Raw genomic sequence first — 6246 nt, 5'->3', positions numbered from 1 at the left:
GGAGGGACATCGGGCGTAGCACTCTTAGAGTCCAACATTGAAGGCGATGACTATGCCACAAATCCTGAAATGGGTGGCAGGCCGTTGTATTCTTGAAGCAGTAGAGTCCAAACACGCAGCTTCCCCTATCTGAGACGCTGGCGCAGCTTTCTGACCTTCCCAGTGATGCCGCGGCAGTTCCGCTGTAAGATGCCCACACTTGAAAACGGAGCAGCCATCCCAGGTTAAGGTTGACCAGTTAAACCAAGGTGGGATGCTGGAGCTGTTGCGCAACGAAGTGCAAGAGTTCTTGGTGTGAGAAAGGTTTCGACATAGATGCTAGGTTAGCCATATGAGCAGGAAAAGACGTTGACAACGAATGCGACGACCGCGCTCCGTCATGACGACGCCGGAGCACTGTGCGGCGTTCCTTGAGATGGATTTCCTTTTCAAGGATGACTAGGCGAGCGGTGATCTCGAACTCTTCGTTCGCCAAGGAAAACGGCGTGTCTTCTATCGATTGTAATGCCCATTGTGGCCGTGAAGTGAACGACCGAACTCCTGCCCTAAATGTAGGAGTGGCCGCATAATTTGTCGCTGTACTTGCTATTGTCACCTGGCTAGCGTCCTCTTCCAGTGAGGCCGGAACAGCGTAACGGTTGTACACAAGGACTTGTTTCATTAATAGATCTCGAGGGGTCCTTGTTGGCTTTAGAGAACGGAGTTGTGGATCTTTGTTAGTGGCCTTGGACTTCGTAGGGCACGTCGTGGAAGTATTGTCATGATCATTTGTTTCGGATAGGCCGCACCTAAACGATGCTGATGGTTCAGGCTCCACGCTGTCGTTTTTGGCTGAGTAGGGGCAGGATGACCTCATGTGTCTCTGTCTAAAGCAAGAGTAGCAGTACACTAAGGAAGGCTTGAACGGACACGGGCGCAGTGCGCAGTCTGCAGCCGCAATACAGGATACGTTCAGGTGGGAAATTAGGACCTTGAAGCGTGATTAGGCATGTACGACCGCTGCCTAGATAGCGAGCAGCCACGACCTTCTGTGTGGGACACGATAGTTCCTGCAGGAGCCTTTCGGGTTCTTCATCGTGGTCAACGCCATTAACCACGTAGCGTCTTAAATCGGCACCACTGGCGAGGTACGCCTGGACTGGAAGGACACATTCTTCTGAAACATGTGTCTGTTGCAGTTCTTCGAGCTTATAAACTAGTGCCATAGCAGACACCCATACTGAGACCATATTATTAAGTTTGTGTAGAGCGAAACCTTGAAATCAGCAAGTCTCATGGCAAGCGTCCAGGGCTGCTTGAATGATACGGTTAGGCAGAGTGGACATGTCATATCTAGCAGGAGGCTTGATAACCACTTTGTACCACAATGCCGTTGGCGACACCGGAGACGTATGTCTCGGTCGTGCTGGCAGGTCTTGTGATGAGCGAGGTCTTCTTGGTGCTACTGGAGTTACATTTTCATCTGATGGAAGGCCAGTAGCTTCCGTTGTTCTCTTGGCCGACGTGTGCGCCGCGACAGCAGGTCTGCTGTGCTCAATTCTGGTGGTATTTATCCTCAGGATACCACCTTCGCACGTTGGACTCATCCCTGCGAAGGAGACGCTCCTGGCTTGGATGGCAGTTGCATCGCTAATGTTCCGCTCCCTCGACGCAGCGGACAGCAGCTTGGATGCTCCGTGCCGACATTGCGAGTGCCGCGGGGGCACTCGTACTCGCGAAGCCGCGCAAGAACTCGGGCTGGACGGCGCAGCAGGAGGGTGTAGATGCCGACGGACCTTGTAGATAGGCGCCAGTAGTGATCATGAACCACCAAAGCGCTTCATAAACAACAGGGTTCCAGTAGTGGGGAAAAACAAGCAAACGGGGCAAAATCCGGAGCTACGGAAAAACACATCCGAACACAACGAGCGCTGGAAACGCCCCGAAAGGAGACTTTAAGCCCTGCCTTTATTCGAGCGATATGTGCTGATGCGAAAGTGCGCGGCCTTCCGCTCCTGGGAAAATCGGCGATTATGGCTTCAGAGTATGCCGGTGACGTGACTGTGTTTATCGGAGACCCAGGCAGTTTCCTTCCAGTGCTGAGGCGCTTCGACAGGTTTGGAAGCATATCGGGGCAAAACTAAACATGGGCAAACGCTGTGCCTCTTGGCGACAAGATTAGACCGGACATGGCACGCAGCCTTAAAATAGTAGGAAATATTGCACTTCTGGGGGTGGATTTCGATCGATCTGTCGTCTCACTGGACGTACGCGAACCGCTCGATCACAGGTTATAGGTGCTACTCAGAGGGCAAGACTCTGCAATGTTTCTTTTGCGGAGAAAGCCTATATTGTTAGGCGCATTTTTCTTGCGTATTTCTTTTATGTTGCCCGTGTCACCGTACTTCCGACACCAGTGCTGCATGCCCTCAGACAGGCCGTGTTTTCTTCCTTCTGGGATGGCGGCATAGAGCTCTGCAGAAGGACGCCCTATGGTTACCACGGCTCATCAGGGGCTTCAGCTTGCCCTCTATTGAAATGATGGTGCTACTGCATGGCCTTAAAGGGACCGACAACTGTCCAGAACGTGTTGAGAGACGTTGATCAGTGGAGTAGGCCAGGCCACATTCACGTACATAGTCCTCCACGCAGGTGGAAGCTTGTTGCAGCTTGGTCTCTTTTTCTCCGAGGGAGCCCTGTGTGGCCAATAGCGTGATGTCATCCGCATAAAGCGCATGTTGGACTCCCTCAATTTGTTGGAGTTTGCGCGCGAGGCCTATCATAACTACACTGAAAAGCTGCGGAGAGATAACAGACCCCTGCGGGGTTCCTTAATTGGGAACGCGTACTGAGGAAGATGGAAATGTGCCCAGCCCTATCGTCGCAGTGCGATTGTTAAGGAAGGGCTTGACCTATTCGTAGGTTCGATGGCCGCAGTTGAGTTCAGCGAGTCCGTCGAGGACAGCCTGATGACTAACGTTGTCAAAAGCGCATTTTATGTGCAGGGTCAAGAAGATGTGTGTCCCATGTTGCGGTGCTGTCTCGAGGACTTCCTCTTTGATTTGTAGAACACCTTGGGTTGATAAGTGAGCCCGGAAACCAAACATGGTATGAGGAAGGAGTGAATGGTCTTCTAAGTAGTTCCGGAGGTGGGTGGTATCACTCTCATAAATTTTGCCCAGGCGGGAGGTCATAGCGATAGGTTGAAGGTTCTCGATCTCAAACGCCTTGCTTGGTTTCGGGATCAGAATAATATTCGCATGTTTACACTCAGGCGGCACTGTACCTTGTTCCCAGTGTGCGTTGAGGAATGTTGTGAGGTCCTGCACAGTTGAATCACTGATGTTTCTTATGAGGCCATAGCTGACATGATCTGAACCGGTGGCGGGATTCCGAGTGCAGCTGCGGATAGCGGCATAGACCTCATCAACCGTAATAGAGTAGTCTAGGGTGTGATTTGGGCCCCCCTGGTATGTACCCTGATAGGGATTAGGGTTGGTGGTGCCGAAGCATTTGCGTCGGATTCGCTCCAAGAGCTCATCTTCAGTACCTGGATAGGTGTGGATGAGTCTTGCTACTTCTTTATTCGTTTCATTTTTCATTGTTGTGGGATCGATGAGTGACTTTGGATATTCCAGGTGCGGGCCATGCCCAGTGATTTTTGTAGAGTGTCGCTAAATTAAGCCCAATTAATGCGGGTGAGTTGCACCGCAAAATTTTCCGCATGGGTAGTGAGAGCGGCGATCTTAAGCTTTAACCTGCGATTGCGCTTCTGGGTCTTCCACCTGTTGATGAGGCTGCGACGTGCCTCCCAAAGGTGGAGAAGATGGCCGTTGACTTCTGCATTCTGTAATGTTCTGGCTATGATCTTGGTGCATTTGTCTCTCAGTTGTGCAAGTTGTGCAGCCCAATCACTGAGATTTGTAAGACGTTCGACAGTCAAGGTGCTTTCTTTGCGAAAGGCGTCCCAGTCTGTGATCCTTGCTTGCCCGATGGGGCGACATTTGGTGTACTCCGTGAGTTGGGTTCTCACGATGCAGTGGTCACTGCCAAATGTCTCCTGCATGTTTTACCAACTGTACGTCGCCTTGCCGCGAACTAGAATGAGGTCGGCACTAGTGCCTTGGCACACACTGTTTCCGAGTCGCGTGGGTGCATCCGGATCGCTAAGCAAGTTTAACTGAAAATTGTCTATAGCCGCAGCTGATTGCCTGCCTTTGGCGTCCGTATATATATATATATATATATATATATATATATATATATATATATATATATATATATATATATATATATATATATATATATATATATATATATATATATTTCTTTTTGGTAGCTCCATTTTTGGTGTGTGTTGAAGTCGCCTAATATGACGATTTCTTTCTCTCATGCGTTATAATGAGAGTCCGAAGATCCGTGTTCGGTTGCCTTGGCGGGTCTACAGACATTTAGAACAAACACGCTCCGTTTGGTGCTTTTCTGCTTGTTTCCTTGCAGGAGAAGTTCGAGAATTACATGGGGAACATTGGTATTAAGTATAGTGTCGTGGCCAGTGACTGTTAGGGCCTTGTCTACTAGAACAGCTACCTTCACTTCCTCCGGGCCATTAAAAACATCGTATCCTATCCTGCAAGTGCGAGGAGAGTCCCTGTCTCTTGCAGTGCTATGATATCCGGCGGTACCAGTTGTTTGTGAATAAATTGTTGTAATAGGCCTCGTTTACGGCTGTAGTGGTGGCAGTTCCATTGCGAGATTTCTAACGGTTTTTTTGGGGGGGAGAGGCTGCGCTGTCCATTCTATTGCGGAGAGGTGGGATGAGGGATTCGGGAAGCCTGCATCAAGCGGCTGGAGGCAAGGGGTGGTTGTGTCGCGGCAGATGTGATGCCTGCGGTGGCTCGCTTCTTGCGCGCTATGCTGCTTTGTTCGCTGATGCGTGCATCAAGGCGATTTTCAATTGAGTCTAATCTAGCACTGAGTTGTGTGCTTTGGTGCTTTGGTGCAGGAGGGCTTGGTTAAGCTGCTGTGTAAGCTGCTACGTGAGTTGCTTGGTTATCTGCTGTATGAGGGCACTCAGCATGTTGTTTAGTGTTGAAAGGGTGACCGAAGTGTTCTGGGGGGGACTTCGGGGGTGTGGGGGCTGAGGACTTCGGGGAGGATATGGCGGGAGGTGAGGTACAGATCCCCATGATGAGGGCCCTTAGCTCTGCCAGTTCCCTAGCATGCGTGGCTTGTAGGGTTCGTAATTCGCGTTTCAGTGCCTCACTTTCGCGAGCTAGGTTATTGGACAAGGTTAGGTTGAACTGAACCAACCAGCCCCATTGAACACGCTGTTATTGGACAAATGCGGGTGGGGTTGATTTTGCGAGTGCGGAGCCACGAGAGTGGCAGCATCTACCGCCCAGCTCACCTTGGTGCCATCGCCAGCTGGGTTGGCGTTGTGATTCTTCGCTTTCGTGCCGTTTACGTTCTGCGGTCGTCGCTGCTGCTCCTGCTCAGTGTCCTGGCGGTTCCGCAGGCAGCCCGGGCGTTGATACTGGCCGGTTGGGGGGAGGGTTGGGAAAGACGTGGATCAGGACCGAGATCTGGATCGCCTGCGTGATGTGTCCCCCTCCGAGCTGTACCTCCGAGGGCGGCGTGTGGGTGGTTGGCGCTGCGGGTTTCGATCGCGTTCAGCGTAAGTTGGCGTTTTTGTCGGGTAGGGTGGTGGTCGTTGGCGAATCGTTTTTGGCCGCTTTCGGCACTCCTTAGTACCAGTTAGATATCCCTGTCCACATATCTGACAGTGGGGAGCATAGGGATGCTCTGCTGGCGGATTGAGGAGGCCGCAGTTGCGGCACACGCGAGCTGTCGGGGTGGGGTGATCTGTGCCCTCGCTGCAGGCATACCTGGCAGACTTGTCGGGAACGTCTGTAAGGATGGCATGCCACCTCACCTCCGTAGTAGAGTACGTATCGAGGGATCATGAAACCCTCAAAGGTGATGACTGCTATGTTGGAGTCCCCTAGCATTCGGGCACTGTGCACCGTGACGCCCTGCGTGCGCACACGTAGGTTTGCCAAGAGCTCCACTGGTGCTGTTTTCGCATCGACGCCGTGGATGACACCGCGCAGGGTGCCTTCTGGGGCAGCCACATATGTGTTGAACGCGTAGTCTTTGCCGCCCAGAGCCAGCGTGTCTACTCGACGGAGTACCCGCGCTGTCTCTTCGTGCGGAGTACTTACGATGATGATGTTAGATATGGGTCGGGTTCGTGCAATGAAGTCG

The sequence above is a fragment of the Dermacentor albipictus genome, chromosome 5, assembly GCF_038994185.2.
Source record: "Dermacentor albipictus isolate Rhodes 1998 colony chromosome 5, USDA_Dalb.pri_finalv2, whole genome shotgun sequence".
In the NCBI taxonomy this organism is placed as follows: domain Eukaryota; kingdom Metazoa; phylum Arthropoda; class Arachnida; order Ixodida; family Ixodidae; genus Dermacentor; species Dermacentor albipictus.
Note: the sequence above shows the minus strand (reverse complement) of the source record.